Source organism: Chiloscyllium plagiosum, unplaced genomic scaffold (assembly GCF_037043375.1).
Source record: "Chiloscyllium plagiosum isolate Xiang-an unplaced genomic scaffold, Cpla_swu_hap1 HiC_scaffold_15, whole genome shotgun sequence".
In the NCBI taxonomy this organism is placed as follows: domain Eukaryota; kingdom Metazoa; phylum Chordata; class Chondrichthyes; order Orectolobiformes; family Hemiscylliidae; genus Chiloscyllium; species Chiloscyllium plagiosum.
The window spans coordinates 43,318,212-43,334,012 of record NW_028270153.1 but is presented as its reverse complement, the minus strand read 5'-3'; the positions used below and the strand labels follow the sequence as shown (position 1 = coordinate 43,334,012).

Below are 15,801 nucleotides of genomic sequence, written 5' to 3'. Positions count from 1 at the left end.
CCGAACTCTTAAAATTCTTCAAGTGTAGATCGGTACTGTCTACCTGAATACACCGAACAGATAATAATGAGTTCTTGTTTGTAAGTGCTTATTAAGTTGCAATTAAAGAACAATGAGCAAGTTTACTCAGTTTAATTGACGCATGTGAATTCAAATATGTTTGATTAAAGTTGCTTTAAATTAAGCACCGGAGGGTGTTACCAGAGTTTAAGAGCTGAACAGATGAGGACTGAAGTGAAAAGGAGATGTGTGATGAAAAGAGTAATAATGACATAGTACGAAGCTGATCTTTACTAGAGGTGTTACAGAAGATGGGGAGATGGCCTCAGTTTCTGAGGTCCAATAGCATGTGGACATTCAGAATACAATTGTGAATGAGCTGTCCATCAATTGGCTATCAACGTTTCATTAGGATATGGGGCAGTAAAAGTGCTTATGATGATTTGTGAACCTCTGAGAATAAACTGTTTTGACATAGATGTGATTGCTGACCTCTTATCAACTTATGCAACTAGATCGTAAACTAAAAGCTGTACTCTCTATTGATATGGAGCACCAGCTGGGAAAAGTAAATTTGAATTTTCCCATGCAGGATCAGACATAATTGATGGCAATCAAATCACCACTTCATAACTGTATACAGTGTTCCAGTTCTTATCACCATAATGGGTTACTGCTTACAGAATTCACATGTAAACATATAAATCATTTGAATCTTTTGTATTAATGGTTCATTGTGACTGTACTCACCATTTAATAAGACACAGGGAAGCACGGTAGCTCAGTGGTTAGCACAGTGCCTCACAGTGCCAGAGATCCAGGTTTGATTCCAACCTCGGGCAACTGTCTGTGTGGAGTTTGCAAATTTTCTGCATGTCTGTGTGGGTTTTCTCCGGGTGCTCCGGTTTCCTCCCCACAGTCCAAAGATGTGCAGGTCAGGTGAATTGGCCATGCTAAATTGCCCATAGTGTTAGGTGCACTAGTCAGAGGGAAATGGGTCTGGGTGGGTTGCTCTTCGGAGGGCCAGTGTGAACTTGTTGGGCTGAAGGGCCTGTTTCCATGCTGTAGGGAATCTAAACTAATCTAACACGAGCTAGATAACTACAGAAAGACATGGATTATTTACTCCAAACATAGATGAAATGCTTATGTGGAATCCTTGGGTTCCTCAAGAAGGGTTTATGTTGTACCTTTGTAAAGCAGAAACATAGTTGAAGCACTTGTTAGTTTCTTAAGACTTTCTCTCGTTCAATTAACAGTCAACCCTTGCTGCAGGACTATGCTATACAGCTGAGTGCTACAATTTGTAAAACAATCAAGTTCATGCTTGCGAATTATTACCTCTTACGTTTTCAATATTATGGACTAGAAACATATTAATTTGGTATGGTCCAAGCTGAAGTGCAAAGGGACTTGGGAGTCCTAATCCAGGTTTCTGTCAAGGTAAACTTGCAGGTTGAGTCTGTAGTTAGGAAGGCAAACGCAATGTTGTCATTCATCTTGACAGGACCAGATAATAAAAGTCAGACCACATTTAGAGTAGTGTGAGCAATTTTGGGCTCCAAACCTCTGGAAGGTGTACTGGTCTTGGAGCAGGTTCAGAGGTGGTTCACGAGAATGATCCCGGGAATGAAAGGCTTAAGATATAAGGAAAGTTTGAGGACTCTCGGACCATACTCAATAGAGTTTAAAGGATGGGGGGATCTGATTGAAACTTACATAATACTGAACAGCCTGGACAGAGTGGACATTGGGCAGATGTTTCCATTGGCAGGAGTGACAAAAAACTAATGGCACAGCCTTAGAGTAAAGACAAGGCCCTTTAGAATGGAGATAAGGAGAAACTTCTTCAGCTAGAGAATGGAATCAATTGCCACTGTGGAGGCCAGGTCATTGAATATATTTAAAATAGAGATAGATATGTTCTTGATTACCAAGGAGATCAAAGGTTACGGGGAAAAGGGGGTTGAAAAATCTATCAGACATGACTGAATGGCAGAGCAGACTTTTTTTTTTAGATTACTTACAGTGTGGAAACAGGCCCTTCGGCCCAACAAGTCCACACCGATCCGCCGAAGCGTATACCACCCAGACCCATACTCCTACACTTACCCCTAACCCCTAACACCTAACACTACGGACAATTTAGCATGGTCAATTCACCTAACCTGCACATTTTTGGATTTTGAGAGGAAACCGGAGCACCTGGAGGAAACCCACCCAGACACGGGGAGAATGTGCAAACTCCACACAGAGAGTCGCCTGAGGCGGCAATTGAACCCGGGTCTCTGGCGCTGTGAGGCAGCAGTGCTAACCACTGTGCCACCGTGCCGCCCACACTGTGCCACTGTGCTGCCCACACTGTGCCACCGTGCTGCCTACGGTGGGCTGAATGAACTAATTTCTGTTCCTATGTCTTATGGTCTTGTGGTCATATGGTGTGGAACCTACAATCTGCAGCAACAGCACCTCATGTAAATCAGATCTGCTGTTTCCTCATGTAACTCATCTTTCATAAAGTAGAATGCTGGAAATATACTGCAGGTCTAGCAGTGTCAGTGGGGACAGAAACAATCTAAACTAATAATTATTTCTTAAGCTTTAAGCCAATATTATACCCAGCACATTGACATAACAGTCTGAAATATCTCTATGCTGTGGGTGTCTCCACATCCACTGTCCCTGAAGGTTCCTTATCCCCTATGTAAGGGTGTTCAAATATTCATAGAAGGTGCAATTCCTTCATTTGCATATGTGCAAATATTCATAGAAGGTGCCATTCCTTCATTTGCATATATGCATAATGGGTTATCAAATATAGCTCTCAATGTAGTGCCTAAGACCCCCACCCCACCGTGCTCCTGCTCATTCTATACAGGTAATTTATGTCAACTGATGTCAGTGATGTGATCAGCTACATCATCAAGATATGCAGAAATCTTACAATCTTTCGATATCCCCCTCAAGGTCCTGTGTACTTGACCTATGTTATTCCAGTAACTTAGCTTTACCTATTTATACATTGTAATCATTAATGTCATTATTGATGTCATTATTGCCATTATCTCCTCCCAGGACAATGATGCTGGATCATGTCTGAAACTGCTATACCACCTTGCACACGATCTTATTCAGTATAGATATAGCTGTCCCACATTCTGTGACAATCATGCTTGCTCATGCTTCTTGATTTGAGTAAGATCAATGCCTTCCCTGATTCTCCTGAATGTCCCTTCAAGTGTTCTGGCAATATAAAATCTCAGTTGATTCGTGTTTTTCTAATGACTGTGACTTCTTTTTCCTTAACCACATTTACCCCATACATCTCTCATTTTGTACAAGCTCTTCTGCTGTTATTTTTCACGAGTTGTTTTACCTTCTCATGGTCAGGTTTGCCTTGAGGCTATGTTCTAAATCTACTATATCCATTTCTTCATCTCCTTCCATTATTTTTACTGACGATGTTTGATAGTATTTCTCTTTAAGTAAAGCTTTCGGTAAAGTTAAATTTTGTTGTTTTTTAAGTTTTAGTTATAGCTGTAGAATATGATTTGATTTTTACAAGAATAAGGTACTTTGTCTACTCAATCCATTGCTGCCTCTGACAGTGCATTTGCTGTTACTTGACTCTCACCTGGATCATAAACTATTCCATAGCAAAATCTCATCAGCCTAAACCTGAATCTTTAAATGTGTGATTTAAACTTTTTGAGATGTTTTCAATCCTTCCTGATAGTGATGCTCCTTTGGAGCTAAATAAATATTGTGCATCAGTCATCAAGGTAGAAGACACTAATACCATTCTAAAATAAATAAATAATCAAGTGCAGAAAGGGAGTAAAGAAACATATATAGTAATGTCACTAGAAAAAAGAAGTACGAGGGAACTTAATAGAGTTAAAGCCTGATAAATCTTGGACCTGATTGATTGCATCTTAGGATATAAAAGAAGGAGTTATGGAGACAATGAATGCACAATAGCAATCTGGGGGAAAGTGAGGACTGCAGATGCTGGAGATCAGAGTCAAGAGTGTAGTGCTGGAAAAGCACAGCAGGTCAGGCAGCATCCAAGGAGCAGGAGAATCGATGTTTCGGGCAAAAGCCCTTCATCGGAAAGCCCCTGCTCCTTGGAATCTGCCTGATTTGCTGTGCTTTTCCAGCACTACATTCTTGGCACAATAACAACCTACAGAACACAGAGATTTTGGCTCTTTGTGTATGAATCAAAGCTCGCATACCAGTTCAGCAGGCAACAGGGAAGGGAATTAAAATGTGGCTTTAATTTCAGAGGGAATCATGTATAAAAATAGGGAAGTTTTACTAAACATATACAAGCACTAGTGAGGATACACCCAGAATACTATGAAACGTTTTATTCCCTTTATCTAAGGAAATATAGACTGGCATTGAAAGCAGTCCAGACACTGTTCACTATGTTGATGTCAGGTATGGAGGGACTGTCTTATGAGGAAAGATTGAGGCAGTTGGGCCTGAACTGATTGAAATTTAAAAGAATGACAGAAACATTGAACAAAAAAGATTCTTAAGGGCTTGCCAGAGTGAATGTGGAGCTATTACTTCCCATTGTGAGAGAGTCTAGGACCAAAGAGCATAATCTCAGAATAAGGGTCCCATAAGACAGAGAAGAGGAGAAAATTCTTCTCCCAGGGTGGCATAAATCTGTGGAAAACTTTACTGCAGAGGGCTGGCGAGCCAGGGTCATTGAGTTTATGCAAGGCTGAGGTGGATAAATTTTTATTCAGTAAAGAGATCAAAGGTTATGAGGAAAGGCAAGAAAGTGGACTTGAGGATTATAAGGTCATCCATGATCTCACAGAATAGGGAGCAACCTCAATCAGCTTTATGGCAGGCTTCTGCTCCTATATCTTCTGATCTTATAATATACTGGGATTTTCTCTCTTTCTAATGTCAAAGTCATAAAAGCAGCCTCATCATTTTAGTTTATATTATACCACATATACCATATTCTCAACTCCCTTTCAAAACTACTAGGATCACCCATCTCCTTAAAAGAATTCCATTTTTAAACCTTGTGTCCTGGCAAGCTCTGCCCCGCCTCTGGTCTTTATTTTACCAAAATGCTTGAACGATTTCTTATTGCCCAAGTCCATGTTCTTGTAGCTTCATGTATGAATCTCTCTGAACAGTTTACAATTGCCGTTTACAAAGCTGCAAGTGTCCTCCTATGTGGCTGTGATAAGGGTAAGTTTTGCTCTCCTGATTCTACTCAATCTGCATCTGAAGTTGAAAACAAATGTTTCTCCTCCCTCTCATACACTGTTATCTCTGGAGTCCCTTAATGATCAATCCTTGACCCCCCCACCCCCCATCCTATTCCTCCCTTATGTTCTTCCTCCTCATTTATTTTCACGTAAAAATATTCAGCTAAATTTTTGTATGCTGTCACCATCCAGCTTTTCCTCATCCTAATCCCTCTTTCCCCTGACTGTCTTTAAATTATTGTGCTGCTTGTTTAACATACAGTAGTGAATAAACAGGAAATTCTCCTAGGTAAGTGCTAGGAAGTTGAAAACTATTGTCTTCCATTTCATTATAAACTCACTTTCCTAAACACTAACTCTAACCCTTTGCCCACCAAGTAACGGAGGTGAAACCTGTTTGTAACTTTGGTGTTTGACCGTGACATGACTTGCTGAAAATATTTTCACTCCACAAACAATACTGCCAGCTGATACCTCTGTAACATTGACTGACTTCTCCCTGCTGACACCACCATTCATGCTTTTATTACCTCTAGGCTTAACGATTGGCTAGCTTCCCAAATTACATAACTGCATTAAATGCAGCATACCTAAAACGTTGCTATTCTTATTTTAATGCATACCAGGGTTGGTTCACCTATTATCCCTGTATTGACTGACCTATACTGAATCTCAATCTGATGTTACTTGATTTTAAGAGTTTGTCATTCATGTTCCAAATTCCTCCATGATTTTGTTCTATTCTACAACTTCCTATAGCCTCTTTGTGATCCATGTTCCTCTAACTCTGCTCTCTGGTGCTTCCTTGATTTTACTTGTCCATCTATTGGTGGTATTCCCTAAACCTCTAAACTAGGCCATGACCCTAAACCTCATCCTCTAAATCTCTCTATTTGACTTCTCCTTTTAGGTTTCTTAAAACTAATTGAACTAGCCTCTAGTTATTTGTTTACCTGCTTAATCTCAATTTTTATTTGATAATTTTCCTGTTAAACTCCTTGGGACACATTACTATGCCAAAAACATTGTGCAAATGCAAGTTGTATTGATATCCGTAAATCTCATGGTTGGCTACATCTTGTCATCTAAGTAGTTGATAATCAGGCCAGCATACAGCAGTTAAAGTTAGTTGCCCCTTTTATCACTGCTGAGGTCTGCGCATTCTACAGCTGAATTAATCCACTTTGCATTCTTTAGAGTTTTTTGCTGCTTTATAAAAGAGCTTAAGATTGATCATTAGTATTTCAGATTTCTTCTGATTGCTGACTTGCTGATTAAATCTAATACTTCTAACCTCCAAGAAAGTGACTTGACATTTTTTTGTTTTCTTATGACTGCATTAAAATGTGTGTACGAAATTGAATGTTTTTTGTTTCTATCAGAACTTGAAGAAACTCCTGGAATTTTTTTTTTGTATTCTACATTCCTATATCTGGCCTATGCAATCTGCTCAATCTGCTCAAAGCCACATGCTTGGATTGTTGGCAGTTGCAAATAACAGAAACAAATTATTTAATGAGGATGACATTAATTGTTATATGCAATACTTAACTGTCTATCAGGACAAAACCTGACTATTTGAGGACATATTGTCCATACAGGAAAATGTTCAGAAATTTTATAACTTCCCACGCAAGTAGAAAAATTACAGGCCATATAATCATTATTTCTAATGTTCAAATATATTTGTTCTTTTCTCCAAAATAAAATACAAAAAAAAATAAATTAGCAAGTATTGTATGAATATGTATTTGACAGAGTGAAACTAATCAATTTATTGCTATGAGCAAGTTTGTAATCTTAGTTTTTGTGAAGTCTGGCACAGTAATACTGTGGTACGTTAAACCCAAATTAAATGTAATTCTTTCTGTTCAGTATTACGTGAAATTAAGGTATTTATATTTCTTTTATTTAATGTGTGAACTATCAGGAGAACTGGTTAGCTCAGTTGGCTAGATGGCTAATGTGTGGTTCAGAATAATGCCATAGCATGTAGTTCTTTCATTATTCTGGCTGTTGGTAGATTTAGGAGCTGTCTTGCAGTAAGATCATGGCATAAGCTGTAGTTCAGCGATTCTTGAATCAGTAAGAATACTATTTAGATTGTAAACAGATTCTCATTCCAGCACATCTTGATATGATAATGCTATGATCCATCTTTCCTTTTAGTTTTTACATTTTATTACTCAAGACATTTTTTCTTTGTATTTTACGTATAAAATTGGAGAGCCTTTGCTTCGATTTGAACCCAAAGTTGAACTTCAGTATTTTCGTTTGAAGATTCTCCAGAAAAAAAACTTCAATATTTCTACCAACACTAAAGATAATCATTCTTTCTGATGTGATCCTCCATGAATGAGAACATCTAGTGGTTTATTTTTGTAGTTTCTCAGTGCATAGCTTTTTCCCATGTCTGTGATCATGGACAACATCACTGATAGATGGAAGCACACTAGCTTTCTGAATGTTGCTCATTCATTAGGTGATCCTTCTATCACCTGATGAAGGAGCAACGCTCAGAAAGCTAGTGTGCTTCCAATTAAACAACTGTTAGATGGAACATTGCAGTCAATGAGAGCAAAAGGTAAGAAAGTTGTAGCTGACTGTGACAAAAATGACTGTGCCTATTTCACCAAAATTCATTCCAGTCAGGAAACAAATAACCAGACCACAACAATTCTTTACATTAAATTTTAAACAAGCTGTAAGGTCCAAAAAAAAACAGAATAATAATTGAAATCAGTCTGTAAATCTGTTGGTAGGAGAGTATGTGGTTTCAATGAAAGAGAGGCTGTTTCAGTGTCAGACAATATCACGTATAGAAACCAGGATGTTTAACAGTATCCAGAAGTGCCAATTTACAAAGAAATTTATGGATTGATTATAATTGTAGCTATGTTTCTCTGGGTCTTGCAACTAGTTTAAGATATAATGTTACACTGGCTTGATGACAGGGATGCAACTGTATGTGCACAAATGGATCACAACAGCCATTTTTGCATAAATAACAGCATTCCATTTTCCCAAAACAACTTGAATGTTGAACAATAATAGCAGGCAGTGCTTGTGAGTATCGATGGATGCTTGTAAAATTCTCGATTGTTACAGTGGGGAAGGCGGCCATTTGGGCCATAGATATCCTGCTGGCTGAAGAATATGTATCCAAACCAATCACACTTTCCAGCTGTTGGTCATCAGCTCTCTGGATTTTGATACTTTGTTTCCATTTGAAATCACAATAAAAAGCTTTCATCTCTCCTATTCTGTCAAGCAATGTGTTTCAGATTACCAAAGTGCTCAGGTGGAAAAGTTACTCTGATCTCCTCTTTGATCCTTCAACCAATGACTTTACATTTATGCCATTATTATTAACTCCCCTATTTTACACTCTGTCTAGTCCCTTCAAAACTTCAATGTACCTCAATCTTCTCTTTTCCTCCTCTGTTTTAAAGAAAGTATTTAGCTAGCTAATATTTTCCAACCCAGCAAAATCCTTTTAAGTCTTCGTTATACCTGCTCTGCACACCACCACAGACAGCACATATAGATTACAATTAAATGTTTCCTCTTTTAGTTCTGATTGAACCAAGTGATGGCTCTTTGATAAAATGAAGATGTGTGGATGCTGGAGATTTGAAGCAAAAATAAAAATTTCTGGAGAAACTTAGCAAGTCTGGCAGATTCTGTGGACAGAAAGCAGAGTCAACATTTCAAGACAAGTGACTCTTCATCATGGCTCTTTGATATTGGAATTAGTAAATTATGTGCTTGTTTATTTTAAAGCTTAGGCTTCCAGTCACCTAACAAATCGTTTTAGAAGCATATATAAAATCTGACCTCACGTTGCCTTTATTTCATCTGACATCTGTAAGAAAATGCACTTATTTGTTGAGACATCGCCATGAAAATGTTTGAAATTAAGTTCTTGATAGTATTTGCATTTTTTGAAACAGATGAAAATTGTAAGACTTCTCAAATGGCACGATGGTGTTTAGATCAATGCCATTTGTGGAATATATAAATTTTTTTTGCCTTTTTTGATCCTTCCTCATTTGTAAAGAGACCCATCTATCAAATAACAGAACACTTCTCCTATCGCTAGACAGTATAACACAGAGACAGTCCTCATTAAAATCACTAATAACATTATATATGACTGTTTGACAAAGGTAAATTATCCCTCCTCATCCTTCTCAACATGTTTGCAACATTTAACATGTTGATTTCATCATTTTCCGATAATGTCTCACCATAGTTGTATAACTAAATGGGACTGTGCTTGTCTGATTTCATTCTTATCTATTTAGTCATAGCCAGAGTTTCATTTGCAATAGCTCTCTTGTTGTGTATGCATCATTCCTTTCGGTGTCCCCTAAAAATCCAGTGAGGATCTTTACTGTCCTCTCATCCTCATTCACATGGTGTCCTCAGTGATATCACCAAAAGCGCAGTGTTAGTTTTACATTCATAAAAAGAAGTGCCAGAGAAATTCAACAGGTCTGGCAGCAGCTGGGGAGGAAAAACAGTGTTGATGTCTCGAGTCCAATGATTCTTCTTCAGAAAGGATTCTGTTTGCTTCAGTTCTTCAGAATCTGCTGTTCAATTTTTTAAGTTAGTTTTATATTAATGCTGATCCATCTCATAACCATCTCGCTCGACTCATCCAACTGCATGAACTTCTCAGACTGTTGTATAATATGCGGCACTGGCTGAGCAGAAATTTCCTCCAACTAAATATTGGAGACTAAAGGCCACTGTCTTCTCTCCCCAGTCCAAATTGTGTTCCTTAGCTTCTGACCACACCAGTCTATCAGCCAACAGTCTCCCCTTCCTTGCCTCTCAGTTTACCTGTGGCTGAATCCAAAACTCAGCTGAACAGCCTTACATGTTCTATCCTCACAAAAGCTGAAGTCATCTAAAACTCTGCTACCTGTGCTTTCTCTTGAACCTGTTTATCTATCACCCTCATGCTCATTGTTTAACCAAATGCAAATTAAGTTAGTGCCTCAATTAAATTAGATTAGATTAATTACAGTGTGGAAACAGGCCCTTCGGCCCAATAATTGTAAAATGTTTGTTGTTTTCAAAGACTCCCAAGGACTTCAAACTGCTCCAGCATTGGTTGCTGTGCTCAAAACTGGTAAGGCTTTGAACACTGGTATTCATTCCCAAAATCCCTCCCCCTCTCTCCTTCAAAGTTAAAAATCACACAACTCCAGGTTATAGTCTAATAGGTTTATTTGGAAGTACAAGCTTACAGAGCGCTGATCCTTTGTCAGGTAGCTATTTATTCTAAATAATACATATTATTTATTATTTATAATAAATAGCTACCTGACAAAGGAGCAGCACTTTGATCTTTTACTATAAATTATGATCTTGATTATTATTTATAGTAAATTTATAGTAAAAGACCAAAGTGTCATACAACTGATGCAATGTATTGAACAAACCTAGAATGCTGTTAAGTCTTGAATCACTTAGAATGGGTTGTAGGTTTCAGTTCATTAATATGCAAATCCCAGAATTTCTTTCAAGTCAAATTCCTGAGATAACGTTTTATAAAAAAAGGAGACCTCTCAGCTCACACAATGCATTAAAGATGTAAGGTTAGAATCTGTCAGTATCCCACCTTTGAGTCAGACTGGTTCTATTTCCAAACTGGAAATTTATAAAATGGCACATGGACTGATTGCCTACAGATTGTGTGCTTTTTGAACAAACTATGAATGTATCTGCAAATGCAAATTCACCCCACAGGTGTGTGTGTGTGTGTGTCTGAGAGACAGCGTGTGTATGAGAGTGTGATCATGTGCAAGAGTGTGCATGTACGTGAGTGTGTGTAGTGTAGTGAGGTTGCCTGTAGTATGACATGAACCCAAGGTCCTGGTTGAGGCCATCCCCATGGATACTGAACTTGGCTATCAGCCTCTGCTCGGTCACTCTGCATTGTTTTGTATCCTGAAGTCTGCCTTGGGGGATGGTCACCTGAAGATCTGAGGCCGAATATCCTTGTCCGCTGAAGTGTTCTTCTTGTCTGCTGAAGTAGGAGGGAACACCCCTGTCTGGCAATTGTTGTGCGGTGTCCATTCATACGTTGTCATAGTGTCTACATGGTTTTGCCCTGGGGCATCCTTGCCTGCAGCATATGAGATAGACGTTAGCCAAGTCACATGAGTACCTACCATGTACATGTTGGGTGGTGTTCCCACGTGTAATGATGGTATCCATGTCGACACTCTGACATGTCTCACAGTAGTTGCCGTGACAGTTGTATGATGCTCTAATCGATGTTATCCTGAAGGCTGCGAACAATGGTTGGTTTAAGGTTTAGCAGTTGTTTAAAGGCAAGAAGTGGAGCCGTAGGGAAGATCTTGGTGAGGTATTGAGCATCAATAATGTGTTGCAGGTTGTGAAGATCATGGCATCATTTCTCTGCTCCCGGGAAGAACTGGACAACGAAGAGTACACTATTGGTTGTATCTCCCATGTCTGTCTCCTCAGGAGATCATTATGGTTTCTCAAAACAGCATGTTAGAACTGGTGATTGATGAGTTGAGCATCATATCCTGTTCTTATGAGGGTGTCCTTCAGCACGTCCAGGTGTCTGTTGTATTCCTCCTGCATATGTATAGGGCTTGTCCGCAGGGAATGGCTGTTTTAATATGTTTAAAGTTAAAGCTGGAGAAGTGCAGCATCGTGAGGTTATCAGTGGGTTTGTGGTAGAATGAGGTGCCCATTCCTGATGGAGAAATGTGTGTTCAGTAATGATACTAATTCCAAAGAGAGTTCCATGGTAAGTCTGATAGTGGGATGCAACTTGTTGATATCACCATGTAGTTGTTTCAGTGACTCCTTGCCATGGGTCCAGAGGAAGAAAATGTCGTCAATGTATCTGGTGGACAGTATTGATTGGATGACATGTGCAGAAAAGAAGATGTTTGAACCTGTGCATGAAAATGTTGGCGTATTGAGGTGAAAGTATCATCCCTATTCTGTGTTTCTGGATGAAGAAGCAGTTGTCAAAGGTGAAGACGTTGTGGTTGAGGATGAAACTGATGAGTTTTGGATGGTTCCTGGAGATTGTCAGTTGTTAGTATTGAGTGCTGACGCTGTTGCAGTGATGTTGGTTCAGAGTGCTGCAACATCCATTGTGTCGAGGAATGTTCCTGATTCGAATGGGAGCTGAGTTTCTGTACGAAATCTGTAGTCTCGTGACAGAAGCTGGGGGGTCCCCTGTCCAATGGATTTCAAGATGCCATCAACATAGTCAGAGAGGTTCTCACACAGGACCCCATTGTCTGATACTTTGGAAATAGAACCAGTCTGACTCAAGTTGGGGATGCAGACAGCCTCTAACTTCACACCTTTAATTCATGGTCTGAGTTGAGATGTCATTTTTTTTAATAAAACCTTAAGGTATCTTGAGAATGTGACTTAAAATAAGTTCTGGGATTTACATATTACTGAATCAAAACCTGCAACCCATTCTAAGTGATTAAAGACTTAACAACAATCGAGGTTTGTTCAAAACATTGCATTGGTTGTGTGACACTTTGAGCTTTTACTACAAATTCTGTGTCCTGTGATCCTGCCTCGCAAGCTATCTGAGAACGGAGCAGCACTCTGAAAGCTTGTACTTCCAAATCAACCTGTTGAACTATAACCTGGTGTTGTGTGATTTTTAACTTTGTCTGCCCCAGTCCCCCAACACTGGCACCTTCACATCTTTCCTTCAAGGCATTCCTCAAAACATACCTCTTTGACCAGGTCTTTGCTAAGTTTCACTTTATAATTTTCTTATTAAACATCTTTTTGGTATGTTTTATTGTGACAAAGGTGCAAGAAAAATACATATTGAGGATGTTTGATGCATTCCCTTTGCAATCAATATTTACAGCAGTTCATGAGAGTGTATCACTGGACATTTTTAACAAGATTTTGCCTAATTCTATTAAACCCCATCTTCTGTAATTTAAAAGTACCAATAATATTCCACAATGCCTGATAAACTAATCTTGATTGTTGTAAATATGACACCAGCAGCTGAAAATGGTATCTGATCCCTTCCACTATCTGCCATAATACTGGATAAGATCCAGACAAATGTGACGAGGAGTTTATTCTTGTGCGTGAGTCTATACATTTCTTCTAGGATGTCAATTTAACTTGATTATTACATTAAATAAAAGTGAAAACTCTATAGTTACCAGATGGCTCATAAACAATCTTAAATCTGTGCAAATACTACTATTTCATTTTCTGGTGAGATATAGTAAATTTTCTATATTGGCCCTGTGTTCATTACATCTCATCTCGCCCTGCTATGTCTTTGTGCAGTGGATCATGGGGTATTGGGCATTATTCCTATGTTCTATTTACTACAACATCTGTTCAATGGTCTTTTGCAACTAACCCTTTTTTTACTGGCAATCTGTGGATTGCAAGCTGTTCTCTTTTTATAATATATGAAATCTTGCTGTTTTACCCTGTCATTTCAACCATTATGTTTTGGCAGCAGTTACTTCTGTCATGCTCCAGGATATTTGTCTGCAAGTTGCAATGTTCCACAGTATTCAGTGAGGTTTTCCTAGAAATTCACAGGTTCAAGCTCCTCAAATGTCTTCACCCAGTTTTTAGTAACCATAGGCATTTAATTTCCAGTATGCTCCTGTGGAAAGATATGTCAAAGAGCAGTGTCACACTCTGTGGTCAGAAGTACAACCAATCTTTATTTGAGCTCTTTACCACATGTGCAAGAGAGGCCAGAGACCACTCTGAATCTGGCCTTCACATGGGGTCAGATGCCCTCTTGATCACAGCTCAAACCTGAAGAGAGGTCAATGAAGTTCTGATTTCCCAAGTGAGGTACAATATTTTCATAAGTTTCGCGCTACAATCATTACATATGTTGTCAGTTTTCCTTCCCCCTTAATCTATACATCCAATCCAGTAAATCAGCTGATTAATGGTGGACACATGACCTCATGATGTTTACCTGGCATCATATCATCAGGCCTTGATATCTTACAATGTATCCCATTAATTATACACTCAGGCATTTCCCAGACTTGCTTATCTCTGAGAAGTATTCAAATTCTATTATTCATTGTATTCATTGTTATCCCTATCAAATTCTGTTCCTCATCTTATTTCTCCCACTGTCCTAATCACAGAAGACACAAAAGAGGGTTAACTCTTACTAATTGCTATAAGATTCATAATATTAGCTCTTATATAAAATTAGTTATATGTAAAGTTTTATTGTTACACCTATTGTTAGCATTTTATAGCTAATGAGTTGTGAGTTGTTCATTTCTCCCTGTGCCGTACTTGCCTATCACTCAAGGACCTTTTAAATCTGGTGTTAAAGTTTACTATCCTCATTATTGGACATGCAACAGAATATTAATTTTTACTTATTGTTAGAAAAGTTGTATTATCAGTTCCGATAAAGCTATATGGTTAGACGTAATGTTAGAATTCTTTCAATAATAAGCCATATCACTTGTGTCTGTTGTTGTGGGATCGTACTTTTTCTTTTTGACAAACAGAATGGCTACAAACTTCAGGCTGTATGTTCCCGCACTTATGTATAAACTTTGAAGAATGTGTTGCAATTTGTGAAAATACAGGTTCTCAAGAACAGATAGAATAATAAATACTATTAGGAAATATAATTATAGCAAACAGTGAGGAGGTTAATAGCACATTTGAGATTTAATGCAGAGAAAATCATCTAGAAGGAAGGATCAGAAGAACTGTCCCCAACAGACATCGCAATTGTTATTTTTATGGAATTCCCTGCATATTAATTTGTAAGATTCTTTGTTCAAAGTGCACCTTATTACTTTGGGATAACTCTTTCTCAAAGCTACCACTGTCCTAATTTATGGCCTCACTTTAATGCTGGACTGGCAAGCTAATTCTGTTACTGCAGCCATATTTATGCCAATGGGTGACCATATTGTGCCACCTCTGACCAGGGGCTGCCCAACACGCCTGACTGAATCCAATAGGAGGCCTTGGCAATGTTACACTTATCTTCCATACTTATCATGAAATAGAGCAGTAGTAAGACGCCTTGAGAGTAGAGCTATTTCAGTGTGCTGTTCTTGCGTAACACTTATTTTTATGTATTCCCAGAAAATTAGCCTTAATCCTGGTAATATATTAATTAACGATTAACAGTACTGTTAATATTGTTAATTATATATCCTAGTTTGTATATTTATACATGATCTTAGATATCCTTGTCAACTTATTATGGTACCTCTGATGTACATGGATGTGAACTCCCAATTCACTCTGTTTCTGAAATCCCTTTCAAATTGTATTACAGTATATAGTTTATGATGCCTCCTTTAATTTTCATTCTAAGATGATTTTCTCTGCATTAAATCTCAAATGTGCTATTAATCTCCTCCCCATTTACTATATTTACATTTTCTAATAATATTTATTATTCTATCTCTACTCTTGAGAACCTGACTTTTCACAAATAGCAACACATTCTTTTAAGTTTATATCCATGAGATTGTCCTTAAAATGCCACTTC

The 15,801-nt window shown here is 38.3% G+C and overlaps 1 long non-coding RNA gene across 4 annotated transcripts in view; it reads right to left on the bottom strand.

Annotated features, from left to right (window-relative positions):
* LOC148147647 (uncharacterized) overlaps positions 1-15,801 on the bottom strand; it is a 93,555-nt gene that overhangs the window by 63,808 nt on the left and 13,946 nt on the right. For 2 of the 4 annotated variants that reach the window (XR_015759484.1, XR_015759481.1), the window contains exon 4: positions 13,003-13,914. The exons of the other annotated variants lie outside the window; for them this stretch is intronic. This is a non-coding gene — a long non-coding RNA (uncharacterized LOC148147647). Of the gene's footprint in view, positions 1-13,002; positions 13,915-15,801 lie in introns of those variants that run through there. 4 annotated transcript variants of the gene reach the window in all.